General features: G+C 42.8%; 1 protein-coding gene across 7 annotated transcripts in view; it reads left to right on the top strand.

Annotated features, from left to right (window-relative positions):
- Mapkap1 (MAPK associated protein 1) overlaps window positions 1–14,928 on the top strand; it is a 224,137-nt gene that overhangs the window by 129,913 nt on the left and 79,296 nt on the right. The gene's annotated exons all lie outside the window — the stretch shown is intronic.

Here is a 14,928-nt window from a genome sequence, read left to right as displayed (position 1 = left end):
TGCTTAAAAATTGTGCTTCGCATGCTGAAGTGTGGCTCTCCATAGTCGATGTGTTGCGGGGGTGGTGAAGGACTCCGTTTTCTTTAAGGGGCTGGCCACCAGGAGTTTGACCATGCTCCAGTAAGTGTATGGGCAGCACAAGTTGGACTAGTGTTTTTACCTCCTTTTTTCTTTTTGTGGGGAGGGAGTCACTTGAGACCTGGGAGGACTGGGAAGTAAGTGTGCTCAGGGCTCATGATCTGGAATTTTCAAGTAATCAACAAAAATATTATGAAAAAAAAGAAACAGTTATTCTCAAAAATAATTCAAGATTTATCTATAACGGACTGCTATACTACAGTCAGCACATATATGACAAGTCAAGTAAGTGTCTTAGCTTTGTAAGTGAAGAGACTTCTTAAACACCTTTGAGCTCACCTTTTGGAAAGGAAAAGGGCATTTCATAGCTTGAAGAAAATAGTTGTGTTCTCTTTTTAAGGGGAGGCATATAATCTGTTCCAGATTTAATTAGCTATCTTCAGATGAAAGCTGAAGTTTTAATAAAAGTTAGAAGAGATAACACAGTGAAGGACACGGATGAGCTGTCTCAAGGCCATATTCCAGGGGAACGATAAGAGCTGTAAAAAATGGCAAAGGAGAGCAATTGAATGGAGCAATGAAAATCTGATTCTCATAAAAGAGAGAGAGAGAGAGAGATGCTGGTAGGGGCGGTTGTAGATGAGACCTGCTAGCGTCTGCAAGCAATTTGGATGCTTGCCAGGAGTCATTGTTCACCCTCGGCTGTGGCGGCTCCGTCCAGATGTGCCAACTGCACGTTTCGGCTTTTGCCAGCTGACTGCGCCGTTTGATAACCAGCTCTCTGGATGCCCATCACTGGCCGCAGAGATAGAATTAAATGATGATGATCTTCCCACAAGTTGGGAGAGGAAACAATGCATATAAATCTTGATTTCATCTCAGCGTGAGAAGTCTTTATCCATCATCACTCATAATGAACAAGTCGTTAGCTGGGATGAATGGTGTTCTGCTTTTTCCAAACACCTCTTTTGTTCATTTTTTGGGTGACTTTTATCTATTGCATGGGGGTCAAACCTCTTTGCATTTAGGGGATGATTAAAGAGGCACAGCCTCTCTGTCCCAGGGGAGAGTAGATGTTTTGGGGGTTCCAGGTGCCAATCTAATAGCTTTTAAATAGCTTCATATACTCAAGGGTATTTAATGAGTACTCACTCTGTAATCAGGAGTCTTTGCTCTCTATATTTTTTCCATAATAGTGAGTTTTGTAACATAACTCTTTATATTCTGAGAATGCATTGTTTTGAGCTATCTAGGAAGGGGTGGAAATTTTTTTTAGTCTTCTCAATAGAAAGTGTGCTGCAAGTGGATTTTTTTTAAGGCTGTGAAGCCCCAATAAACGTAGGGAGTACAGCTAAGCCAGTGTCCTTTCTTCTGTCTCTAGCTGACACTTTCCAGTCTTATACTTGTTTATCTATGTCTGTTCCCAACATCCTATTGTACGTGCACACAAACACACACACACACACGTGTTCTTCCTTGTGCTCACTTTTGTATACGCACCCCTGCCATTTTCATCCGTCTTTGCTATATCCTTGATAAAAGCTTGAGATTTGGTATTCAAATCACAGTGATCTGTATTATTTATTCCTATTCATGCTACTGAAGTTGATTGAGATTTATATATTTACATAAATTCCTGTCCATTTCTTAAGTCAAGAACATTTTAAAATAAACCTTTTTAATTGCTTTAAGAGTATGTTCTCACAAGCAGAAGGGTCTCACCAGTTGGCAACCATTTATTTAGGTTAGCACAGAGGAGGTGGTATTGATGTTGTGGTTTCAAGTAGGTTACAGTCACTCTGTACTGGGCAGTGAGGAGGGTTTTCGTGGTGACTAAGGAAAAGAAGAAAAGCCTCTTTAACGTAGAGGGAAGTACATACAGACCATGGGAGTGTGCCCTGAAGGCTGATAGGGCTGGGGTGCTGAGTCCTCTCCTCAGACAGCCTTTGGTGTGTGTGTGTGGGAGCTACACTTGTCTCTTACCACTGTTGTGTAGCTCAAGTTAGAAGCAACGGAGAGACACTTGAAATTGAGCAGCACGTGAAAGATGGTGCCGAGTCTGATGAGGCCCTTCAGAGAACAGACTTGAAGAATGGTTGGCACCTTCCCCACACGCCTAGCTCCTCTCAGCTTTCTAGTCTGACCATAGAGCTTCATTTAATATCAGCAACAAGTGGGGAGTTGAAATGATCCCATTACTAAATCAAGTTTGAACTTAATGACAGTCGCAGTACCTAATACTCTCATATTTTTTAAAGAAAAACGGTATTGAGGAAAAAAAAAGAACAAAACAAAACCCAGCCAATCTCTGTTTGTATGGGACTTTAAAATGATTTGTCATGACTATTGATGAAGACTGCAGGGGTCTGGTTGCTATCCATGTACTTAACTAGAGGGGTCCTTTCACAGGAGTCCAGTCTCTGATAAGGCACATTCTTAAAGCCAATCTTCAAATGTCTCTTTCAGAGTTGTTCATTTTATCACTGACCTTCTTGACATTTGGGATTTCCTTGCAGCAGCAGAAGTGTGCTGTTAAAAAAAAATAATAAGTAGATAATCCAGTTCTAGAATAATTCAACAAAACTTGTTTACTGATTTAACAGTTCAGTGGTAGAGTTTTTGACACAGAGAAAATACATCACTGTCAGATCTGTAGATTTAGTCAGTAAAATACATTAGTCTATCATTTAAAGGATGAAGGCCATAGATGGTCAGTTTCTCCCCTTGTCGGGGTCACCCTTATTATTGTGACCTTGAGCTTCCTGGTATTTTGTGTATTGCTGTGCTTTAATGCTTTAGTCCACCAGCTGTCACCAGTCTCCTGAAGCATGTTGGTGTGGCAGAGACACTGCTGAGAAACGGAAGCATCTCAGTTCCAGCTTCACACAGACAGTATAGGAGAGGCCGATGTGAAGTAGGATTTGCTCAGCAGTTAGAGATCTGTGTGGCTCTATTCTTGGTGTGGTCTCATTTTGAAGGGGAGTCACTTTTCTGTTATCTGCCAAAAAGGACAGAAAGCACGATAACTTCCTCAACAACCCGTTCTTGACTTTTGAAGTGTAGACGTACTTGATTAGTTTGTTTTTAGGTTTTACAGTAGTAATTGCCTTTTGATGTTCATTAATGCTTGTCTCAGAAATTTCACCTAGAGAAGTGTTAGCTTTGCCACGGAGCTTCTTCGGCCTCTTTTTCGAGAGTCGCAGAGACAGACTCACCTGCTAGTGGACTGTGCTTCACTTACTGCTCTGAAGCGGTATTCCCTGAAGTGCACTGGGAGGGGAGAGTGGTGGTGGAGGTAAAAAGCAGCCACAGATGGTACAGGGGATTCTGTGTGACAGACAGATGATCCTTTATTGGGTTCTTTGGTTCTCCATTAAGAATTCATGTACAACCTGAATGTTGACCCAGAGTGCACTGGTATTGTGAATGCATCTATTTATCATGCTCCTCTATTCGTTAGACATGGCCTGAGTTCAAGGAGACAGTGGTGCAACGAGACTCTTGCCAAGGATAACCTTAAACTCTAGAGGGGAAGGAGACATAACAGGTAGAGAGTTAAAAAGAACACGGGCAGAGGAGTTCATTGCATCACCCAGGGAGGGTGCTCAGGGACTTGCCCTTCCCTAAGAAATGGACATGTGAACAGAGTACTTGTACACTGTGGGTGCTTGAGTTGGGAGAGCACTGAAAGCAGAGGAGTTGCTTGTCCTGTTTCACTCTAAAAAGAACATCTAGTTTACTGTGCTATTTAATTGACTTAACTGAAGTCGTAGTAGAATTGACCCCGAAGAGACATACGACATATGCTCACACAGTCAACAGTGCCATCATCCACCTAAGTCACAGAGCCATGCCCGGTCATGGACCTTGGATTTTCCCATGCCAGCTTTCTGTGCTGTGACCATTAGCAAGACAGGTGAGCTTTACTTCTAGAGCACATCCTGATCTGTCCTGGTCCCTGCACTGAAGCCCTGGCATAAGCACCTGGTGGGTTGGCTTTCCTGCCACTGTTTGTAGCCCTTCCAGCCTGTGGTCTTCACAGCTTCCAGAGAGACCTTGTAAAATTTGAATCTGATCATAGCTGCTCTGTACCCTTCGAGGACAACCACCTACATTCAGAATAAACTCAGACTTAGAGTCTGTAAAATATACTGGGGACCCAAAAGAGAGGAAGGACCACACAGAGACTGAGAGCCCAAAGACAGGAAGGATTGGGAATCAGTAGGGAAGGAAGCACAGAGTAGACGACTTAGGTGGGCACAGGTCAGGCAGCATCCTCAACAAGGGAGAGGGCAGCATCAGAACCTGGGTCTTCAGCCACAGGAGGCCTCACTTTCATTCCAGGCAGGCCAAGAAAATTTAATATAAATGAATATGGTATTTACTGGGTGTCTGAGGGGCATTTGTGTCAGGAAGGAGTTGGTCTTTGTAGAAACAGGATCTGTTGGGCCGACAGGGAGCTGAGAGCTGTTGTGCTGTGTGCCTTTGTGCTCTTACAGAGATCCTCACTTAAGCTGATGAGCACAGAGGAAGATGGTGCTGTGCACGCATACAGACGCCTTCAGAAACAAAGAGAGGAGAAACATGGCACTCTATGGAATCAGGAGCTGTGCTGACTTGGAAGCTTCCAGGCCTCACTGGCTTTCCTCTGCTCTGGGAGAAGCTAGTTACACAGATTTCCACAAGTGAATGGTGAACCTAAATTAGAGCCCAGGCTTCTTTGACCTCCAAAGCCCATACTCTTTTTATTTGTACCATGTTGCTTATTAGAACTCTAATGGGAGAACAAATTTAAAATTCTGTAAACAGAAATGTTCATTGATTGTGAGATCTAAATGCACTAGGGAAGAGCAGCATTTAGAGGAACCCTGTGGTGAATCTCAACATAAAGCCAGGAATTCTTTTTGTAATTGCACAGTTTGTCTGTATTGGTGTCAGTTCTAATGTTTTATGTCTGGCTTTCTTAAAGCAACATACACCTGGCCTGAAATGCCCTATTAGAAAGGAAAAATCCAGGGCCTGGGGGTGTGGCTCAGTGGTAGAATACTTGCCTAGAATATGTGAGGCCGTGCATACCATCCCCAGTACCACAAGAGGCGGGGCACGTATATGTAATGGAGTCAAGTTTTTAAAGTCTTGAGCCTGAGATGCTCCGTGATGAACTTGTAACACTCAAATGTGTCTTGGCATTAAGGTTGAGCAGAACCCTACTTCACATGGAACCATAGATCAGAGACCCAGTGCCCTTTCTTCTGTGGAAATTAAGCTTGTAAACAGGGGACCTACATGGAGGCACCTTGTGCTGGAGCAGATATTCCTGAGAGGAAAGGGCACATAGGACATCTAAATAGTGGTGTTTGTTTTTGCAAAATTTCTGCAGTAATTTCTGCAGACAGCTGTTCCTCCTTATGAAAAAGTAAGTAATGCTGGTGCCACTCATGCATGGGAGCTGAGTAAGAAATAAAGATTCAACACTCAGTCTAGTGACCCTGGGGAAAATGCTGGAGTAAATTAGGATTGCTAGGTGTTTAAATGTGTAACTCAGAAGTGCCCCAGGCAAGAAGCTCCTAGTTAAATGTTCCTCCTCGACACCTCTCTCTGCCTCTTTATCTTGTTGTTTCATCTCACCTGAGCCTCCCTCTGTCTGGAGTGCTCTGAGGCTCCTGATGGATCTTCTCCAGTATAGAGCAGAGCACGTTAAAGATGGCATTGCAGTCAACTATTTTATCCAGAAAGCCTGGAAATTTAGAGAATTTATGTCAAGCAAAAATCTTTTGGAACCACTTTAGAGACCCAATTATTTTAGAAGGGTGTTATGAGCTCTCACAACTGCCACATCAGAGCAACTTGAAATATATCATTCGCCAAAACTGCATTTGACCAGCACTTACTCTTTCTGCTAGTCGCTAATCTTTCAGAAGTTCCTTTTCCATTACAAAGTCTATTCATTCCCTTCATCCAGGGCAGTCACAGCACGGATTAGATTAATGAAAAGGCAAACTGAAAGGAAGAGAGAAGATACATACTACTGTGGTGGTACCGAGGCACACAGCTGTGAGACAAAGGGCACTTCCCTGGGTCCGCTGGGGATTTAATATTAGCTCTCAGGAAATATTACTGCACTAAGTGTGCATTTTGGTGGTAAGCTGCTGCCTGATTTTAGAAATGCTTAGAAGATCAAAGTATCTGCTTGTAATGAAAAAAAAAAAACATGGTGCATTTGTGAGATCCAGCTTAGTCTCTCGGCCTCACTCACTTCCGCTCTGACATGAAGAGGTGAGTAAAGGCTTATCCACACACTGTACTTAAGTCCTGTGTGGCTCTAAGATCCACTCACTTGGTTTACAGAAGTCATAAAATGCTTCATTAGTGCCAGTGTGATAACTGGAAAATCACAGGAAAAGAGACACTAAGATATGGCAAATCCCATAGCAGAAGCATCGCAGATAAGGAACTGCAATTCTAAAAAACTACTGGGTGGGGCAGGGGGCCCAAGAAGAAATGCTCTGTAGTGATTTCTTTGGCATCTGTTTAAAGATGTTGTGTAGCTAAATGAGAGTATCTCAAGCAGAAAAGATGCAGTCAGAGAACATAGACCCCTCAAGAAAGAGGCTATAGAACCTAGGCAGGTGCCAGATCTGGCTAGGCCAGTTCTGGTGATAAATGCAGGTGAAGGAAGTGAGGTCATTTATTAGGACTGATGATGTGGCAGGTAAGTGTAAACCCTAGGGATTTTCTGACACCCAAGAAGCCTGCTAATCTGCTCTGGATGCAGGCAGATAAGCTGGCAGCTCTAACACCATGAACTTAAGATATACAGAAGGTAAGTAGAGAATCAGAGTGTGTGAGGGGAGGGAAACCTGGTCCAGTCTTAGGGCACTGGAGATAATTGTCTGAGCATGCTTTCTGGCAGAGGCTAGAGGACCATGAAGAGGTATGGGACTGAACAGTTAGGCTGATGTTCTTCACACTCTTGGGAAGCTGAGTAGGAGTCTGAGGAGTCAAAGTGCTCACTTGGGGCTAGGTCATGTTTGTAAAGCATGTTAAATTTGATCTTAATTCGGATGGCAGATGGGACCACTGAAAAACAGTCCAACCAGGATTCCTCTTTAAATACTGTATTGCACCAGGTATATTAGAGAGCACAGAGCTCAAGGGAAAGGCGTCAGTGCAGAGGCTCCCGAGGAAGTAGGACAGCAGATGTTGGAGCTCTGGATGCGGGTGTGGAAGGCATTGTGCTCAGGGACGGAAGGGAGAACATCAGTCAAAACTCGTCCTCTTTCTGGAGCTGGAGTGCGTTGGGAGCTTTGGAGCAGTATGAAGCTGCAACCAGGCCCCCAGGAGCTGATCTCAGAAGACAGAGGTGTAAGATGGCCTTATCAGTTAAATACTGTGGAGAACATTTGAAGGCGTGTCCAGCAGAAAGTATGTCAGTTCACATACACATACATACACAGACTGTTTCATGGGCACATATGCTCTCTGTTTTATTTTGTTTGTTTGTTTTACTTTGTAAAACATTAACTTTAAATTTATTTTGTATGTGTCTGTAATGCACATGTGTGCATGCTACAGTGCATATGTGGAGGTCAGAAGACAACTTTTGGAAATTAGTTCTCCTTCCACCTTCAGGTGGGTCCCAGGCACTGCACTCGGTTTTTAGGCTTGACAGGAAGCACCTTTACCCACTAAGCCATCTTGCTAGCCCTTGTTTTGTTTTGTCTAGTTTTTTAACTAATTATTTTTAACTAATTATTTATGTATTGGGTTCTTTGAGATAGGATCTATATGACACAGCACCTGGCACTTCTTGCTTTTTAGGTCACTTCCTTCTGTCAAGCCAGTCCATTGTACATGAGGGGTGTGTGTGTGTGATATCAAACATGTCTATGATCTTACGTTTGTTTTTCCATTCACACACGCCAAGTATTATTCTGTTTCAGAATGACCATGCAGTTTTGTTTTTCTAGTAAAGTGTGTTTAACCTAACAATTAAATTATTTAGATTATTTCCGACTTTTCAGTATATAAAACATGCAGTGAATAGTCTTCTATGACTGTTTATTGTATGTTTTGCTAAACTTTATCTATGGGTTTGCTTACTGAAAAGATTGAGGGCTGGAGAGGCGGCTCAGTGGGTAAAGTGCCTGCCACACACTCAAGAGGACCTAAGTTCAGATCTCCAGCACCCACATGAAAGTAGGACATGGTTGCATACTTCTGTAACTCCAGCACTAGAAGATGGAGACAACAATCCCTGGAGCTCTCCTGGCTGGCTTCAATGGGACATCCGCAAAAGATGAGGACACTGGGGAAGATACCTGATACAGACCATTGCCCCCCCCATACATATATATGTGTGTATACATATATGTATACACACACACAGACCACTGGCCTCCCTATCTATCTGTCTGTCTGTCTGTCTGTCTATCTATCTATCTATCTATCTATCTATCTATCTATCTATCTATCTATCTATCTATCTCTCATTCTCTCTCTCACACACATATACACACATTCAATCTCTCTCTCTCCAGACCACTGGCCTTCATCTCTCTCTCTCACACACACACATTCAATCTCTCTCTCTCTCTGTCTCTGACTCTCTCACACTCCACACACACACACACACATTCAATCTCTCGCTCGCTCGCTCTCTCCAGACTACTGGTCGGTCGGTCTCTCTCTCTCTCTCTCTCTCTCTCTCTCTCTCTCTCTCTCTCTCTCTCTCTCTCACACACACACACACACACACGCGCACACGCACATGAAGAGAGACAGAGAGATAGTCTTTCAAGTAGCTGTTACATTGTCCCATCACTCTGGAGTATGTACATTAAGTACTTGCCCCCACCCTTTACCAACATTGACTTTTATCAACCTTTCATCTTTTCCAAACTGATAGATAGCAGTTAGTATCTCTTTTTACTTTGTATGTCTGAGTCTTCAGTGTGGCTGAGTATTTTCAAATGTGCTTCTTGGCCGTTTGTCTTCCTAAGAGATGCTACCACTTAAGATGGACAATCAGTTCTTTAACGAAAGGGATTGAGAGAGGTCTGACTTTAATAACTGTAAAATGTATTCTGTACTTCATATATGGTTTTCCCACCTGCCTTCCATCTCTGCCTAGGCAGGTGGGAACAGAGTGTGTGTACACACAGTGGTGTACAGAGGGCACATCCAGGCCAGGCAACTTTACTTGTTTCCTACTGGCCGCTGATCCATTCACAAAGCTCCAGTGTTCAGAGGATCTGTCTGGTAATTTACCAAAATTCAGTTCAGCTCATTTGAGACCTTGTATTACTTCCTTCCTTTATCCTCAAACTATCATAAAGCACAGGTTTTCAATGAAATGTTTATTAAATACTCCTTTCAGTCTGGTAGATGTACTAGCACTTGGAAAGTGCATCATACTCTGAAATTCAGAAATGTAGACAAAGTTGTTATCCCTGAGCAGGTTTCTTTTGGGAAGGCATGTCTAAGGACACGGCTGGCAGCATTATAAACAGCACCGGCACCAAGGGCAACTGTGGGGGGCTAATGGGGACCCTGCATCATTCTTTGCCACGTGCCTGGTGAGAAAACTCCTAGAAGTTTCTGGGAATGGTAGCAAGTGGGGAGAGGCTGCAACCAACAATCAGTGTCACAAAGTGGGGATGACTAATTTGCTGAGGAGGCCATTGAGACGGATGTTTAATTAGCTGAAGTCAGAGTGGATAAATTGGGAAAGGACTGCCTATGCGGAGAGGTGCCTTTTCCCACATCTCTCATTTAACATTTTTTTCTCATTACCGTTTTCGTTTTCAAAGCAGCATCTTTAAATTAGGGGGAAAGAAGCGAGTAGAGAGGAAGTACCAAAATGATTTCTTTGATGTCCACTGGAAACTTAAAGTATTTCCAGCATTTTTATGTTTAACCTTTACAATAGACCTTGTGACCTGGGCTTATATCCTTTTTTGTTTTTATGGTTGCAGAAACTGCGATGGGGGGGTGTATGTGTGTGTTCCTGTGCATGTATATGTATGTATATGTGCGCACAAGCTTGTACTGTTCATGAGCATTGATGATGGTTACCATAAGTGAAATTAGATTCTTTTTTATTTATTTTTTATTGATATTTATGGAGCTCTACGTTTTTCTCTGCTCCCCTCCCTGCCTCTTTCCTCCCCACTTCAACCCTTCCCCAAGGTCCCCATGCTCCCAGTTTACTCAGGAGATCTTGTCTTTTTCTACTTTCTACTTCCCATGTAGATTATATCTCTGTAAGTCTGTCTGAGTGTCTTCATTGTTGTCTAAGTTCTCTGGGATTGTGGTTTGTAGGCTGGCTTTCTTTGCTTTATGTTTAAAATCCACCTATGAGTGAGTACATGTGATAATTGTCTTTCTGTGTCTGGGTTACCTCACTCAAAATGTTTTCTAGCTCCATCCATTTTCCCGCAAAACTCAAGCTTGCGTTATTTTTTTTTCTGCTGTGTAGTACTCCATTGTGTAAATGTACCACATTTTTCTTATCCTTTCTTCGATCGAGGTGCATTTAGGTTGTTTCCAGGTTCTGGCTATGACAAACAAAGCTGCTATGAACATAGTTGAGCACATATCCTTGTGGCACAATTGAGCATCCTTTGGAAGTACACCCAAAAGTGGTATTACTGGGTCTTGAGGAAGGTTGTTGCCTAATTTTTTGTGAAATCGCCACACACACATCCAAAGGGGTTGTACCAGCTTACATTCCCACCAGCAATGCAGAAGTGTTCCCTTTATCCCCACAACCTCTCCAGCATAAGTTGTCATCAGTGTTTTTGATCTTGGCCAACGTTATTTGTAAAGTTTGTATGTATCACTGTGTGCAAATTTTGCGTAAAAGTAAAAAGGGAGTTGTATACATGAAATTCTAGTTAATTATTTCACTGCCAAGTGTTCTAAATATACTGGTCTGTCCCTTGCTTCAGAATACATTTCAAAAGATTGATGTGGAAGTAGATACTTGCTAGAGCACATGTAACCAAACATTAGTTAACAATTTTAGTAGTGAGTACATGGATTTTTTTGTGTGTAAAAGTTTCAACTTTTCAGGGCTACATAAAGTTAATGAAAAATGGAGGGTGGGGAGCTGGAGAAATGACTCAGTGGGTAAAAGCACTGTTCCTAGAAGCACAAGGAGCTGAGTTCAAATCTCAGCCCCCCATGTAAGAAGCTAGGTATGGCTGCACATGCCTGCAACTCCAGCACTAGGAGGCAGAGACAGGTAGGTTACAAGAGCTTACTGCTTTGCCAACCTAGACAGAACAATGAGTTTCTTTCAAGTGATTTTTTTTTTCAAGCCAGTAAGGTAGCGAGCAGCAGAGGAAGACATTTAGTAGTGTGGGATATTTTATTTTTCTGTACATAATATGTTAAATAACATCTGAGATTATAGTTTCCTGCCATTGGCCTGAGGTTTTAAGTTTACATGTAAAGTTACAATTCAGAAATAATTATTACCACTTAGGTCAGCACTTTTCAAGCTTACCTTTTAGCTCCTAAAATAACATTTTATTGGTTGTTATTTTCATTGTATATATGAGATGACTAAAGTTCAGAGAGGCTATAGAACCTGCTGTGGTCACACCATGGTAATGAAGAACTTGGGACTTACACTCATGTCTTCCCAAGTTGTCCTGCTGATTACTCCATGGTGTTTCTTCCTGTTGGGTTAGTTTCAGGACCCACAACTCAGTGGAGAGAAGTGCATACCTCTCCCCTAGAAAGACTACTCTACTGCATTCTAGAATGGCAACATGATTCTGTAGGAAAAGCCTAGACTTTGGCACTGAATCATCCTAAGTCCTCAGTAGCATGTAAGCCGTGAAATGAGGCAAGTCATCACACCCTTCCAGTCTCAGTTGTACTCTCTGAAAAGGAGGTTGTAAACGTGCTGGGCCCTTATAAAAGACTTAATTCATAGAAAGTGCTCAGTCAGTGAGAGTCACCTGCTATCATCCCTGTCACCCTCATGTCGGGTGCAGCCTTAGACCTGGATTTCTCTGGGGGGTTGCTTTACTTCCTTTTCACTCATGTGGCATGACTTTTGCCTATAACTTCTGTTTTTGATTATGTTAAGCCTATAGAAAACATTACAGAATGAGCTTTTGTATTGTGCTTGAACTTGAGGTTGCCCGAATCACCTTTTCTTGAAACAGCTGGCTTTCCCTAATAAGGGTGCCACTATAGAGAAGGATTTGTAATCCCAAGGCTCCTTTCCTCTACAACTATGTCAGCAACCCTTTGCCAGAGAGCCTAGAGGTAAAGCCCGCCCGGGAACTTATTTACAAATGGCTTTTGCACACTTCCTTGGTGGTTTAGCACCTTCCAGAGTGACTGCTACTTCTCATGTCCTGACACAGAGAGAGGACATGCAGAGGCTCAGAGAGTGTGGTCTTCCCCAGCACAAGCAGAAGACCCTTTCTCTAGGCATGCCAGCCTTCTGTTATTCCTGTGGGCAGCTGGAAGAATTATTCCTCTGCCAAGATTGATTTTAGCTACTTTGCATAAAGCCACTCCTTTACAGAGTTAGCCTGCCTCGCAGACTTCTCCAAGACCAGCCCTGACCCACAGTTGCAGAGGCCTCACATAAGAGCCACTTTCCTCCAGAAGTAGTGTAGAAGGCAGCTTTCAGTAGCTGCACTGCAACAGCATATTCTTCCTTTCCTGTCAGTTGCAGATAGAAGAGGGTTTTGTTGTTGTTGTTGTTGTTATGTTCTTTTTTTGGTTTTGTTGTTGTTGTTATTTTTGCTCTCTTTGTAATCATTGTGGACACATTGTAAAAAGAAGCAGCTCAAACCCCAACAGTTGAGAGTAAGAGGATCAGGAATTCAGGGCCAGCCTGGGCTCTCTGAGATACTCAGAAACCCAAAGAAGAGGAGGAGGATTAGCTAGTCAGTGAGGATATTTCTTTTTCTGTTTTATTGTGATAACGTCTAGCGACAGAGATAGCTTAAAATAGGCCAGCAGCATCAGGCTGGCACAGGGAGGCGGGTATCCATACCTACATCTATGGCTCCCTAGATCATAGGATGCAGGCAGGGAAGTGTATGGATGCCACTGTGTTATAAAACCAATTTTCCACACAGGAAGCCAGTAAGGTATTATTAAAGCTCAAGCAAGGTGAGAGATGCTAGGTAGCCTTGGCCAGATCATAGCCAAACTTAAGTTTGCTAGGTTTTTCCCCATACTGTGTTTAATAGTGGAACAATGTGAATTAAGGTGAAGCACAACTTAAGTAAAACAAACAAGCCAAAGGATCATATAGATTTCTCAAGCAGTGGATGTCAGAAGCATACTTAGCACTCAGTAAGTATTCTGGCAGCCTCTGCTGAGCCAGGTAACCTGTTCTTAGCTCATATTCTGATGGGGAGGTGGGAGTAAAAAGTGAAGCAACAACATGTATGGACAGCAAGATTTACTTGTGGCTGCATGGATCTTTCTGTGCTCCAACAGAAGGGACTGCCTTTTGTGCCCAGGTTTCTGAGTTCCTCTATTGACAGAAACTGGTCTCCAGAATGATACATGCCCTTAGTCTTTCTTCTTGCTTTCAGGAGCCTCCTGCCTTGTCCACCAGCACTGGGCAGGGCAGTCTCCTAAACAGTAAGTGACTCCACCTGGATCACCAGTAGCTAGAAAAGTAGGCAGGCCTTGCCTCAGCCTTGCAGCTGCTGAGAACATGCACTCAGCATCTTGGCCTTGCAGCAGAGGACCTGGGACTGACACCAGTAATATGCTGATTTTGCCAAATGGTGATGATTACCTTGCAAAAGACAAATATGGTTGGCTCTTTTTGTGAGAGGGATGTTGAATTAATTGTGTGAAATAAAAGCTTTTTCTGGGCAATAATCTTTTCCTTTTGGTTTGCCAGAACCATTCCTGGCCCAGAGGTGGTGACTGATGCATTTTTAAAATCAGCTAAAAAACTGGCTTGTAGCCGGGCAATGGTAGCGCACACCTTTAATCCCAGTACTCGGAAGGCAGAGGCAGGTGAATCACTGGTGAGTTCAAGGCCAGTGTGGTCTACAAGAACAGTTCCAGAACAAGCCCCAAAACTACAGAGAAACCCTGTCTCAGAAAAATAAATAAATAAATAAATAAATAGATAAATAAATAAGCAAGCTGCCTCATGACCTGCAGCCTTTTCATTGGTTGCTGGCTCAGGCCCTCATCTTACTTAAGGAGCAATTCATTTACATTTTCATTGTGTGAGACTAAACTTTCTCAGAGAGTTGAACCATTAAATGGACACTTCAGTATTTTTTAATCAAAAGGCTATACACATCACTAAATGTGCCACCAGGCTCCCATAACACTATATATATAATCTCTCAGGCATCACCAGTAGCCAGAGGAGCATGCCACAGCCAGACACGTGGTGCAACAGAAGGAAGCACTGTGCACATACTGTGCACAGAAGAAATGCACAGCAGATTTGCTTTCCAGAGGTGTGAGAGGGGGTGGGGCACACAGCCTATACACTCCTCTTCTGTGGTGGACATTGGTAGACACTATCTGATCTCGAGGATCACTTTTTTTTTTTTAGATACAAAATATTTCTTTGCATTTGGGATAATTGAATTTTTGCAAATGTACTTCATGCATTTAGAAAAAAAGTTTAATACTTTTTAAAAAACCTCCCCTTTATATATATTTTTTTATATTTTTTTATTGAGAATAAGAAAAAAAAGTTTCCGCCTCCTCCCCCCACTCCTCTCCCCCTCCCTCTCTAATCCAAAGAGCAGTCATGGTTCCCTGCCCTGTGGAAAGTCCAAGGTCCTCCCCCCTCCGTCCATGTCTAGGAAGGTGAACATCCAAACTGGCTAG

Source organism: Alexandromys fortis, unplaced genomic scaffold (genome assembly GCF_014885135.2).
Source record: "Alexandromys fortis isolate MF-2015 unplaced genomic scaffold, M_Fortis_MF-2015_v1.1 scaffold_74, whole genome shotgun sequence".
NCBI lineage: Eukaryota > Metazoa > Chordata > Mammalia > Rodentia > Cricetidae > Alexandromys > Alexandromys fortis.
The sequence above is the reverse complement of the archived record's forward strand: the minus strand, read 5'-3'. Positions and strand labels throughout refer to the sequence as shown.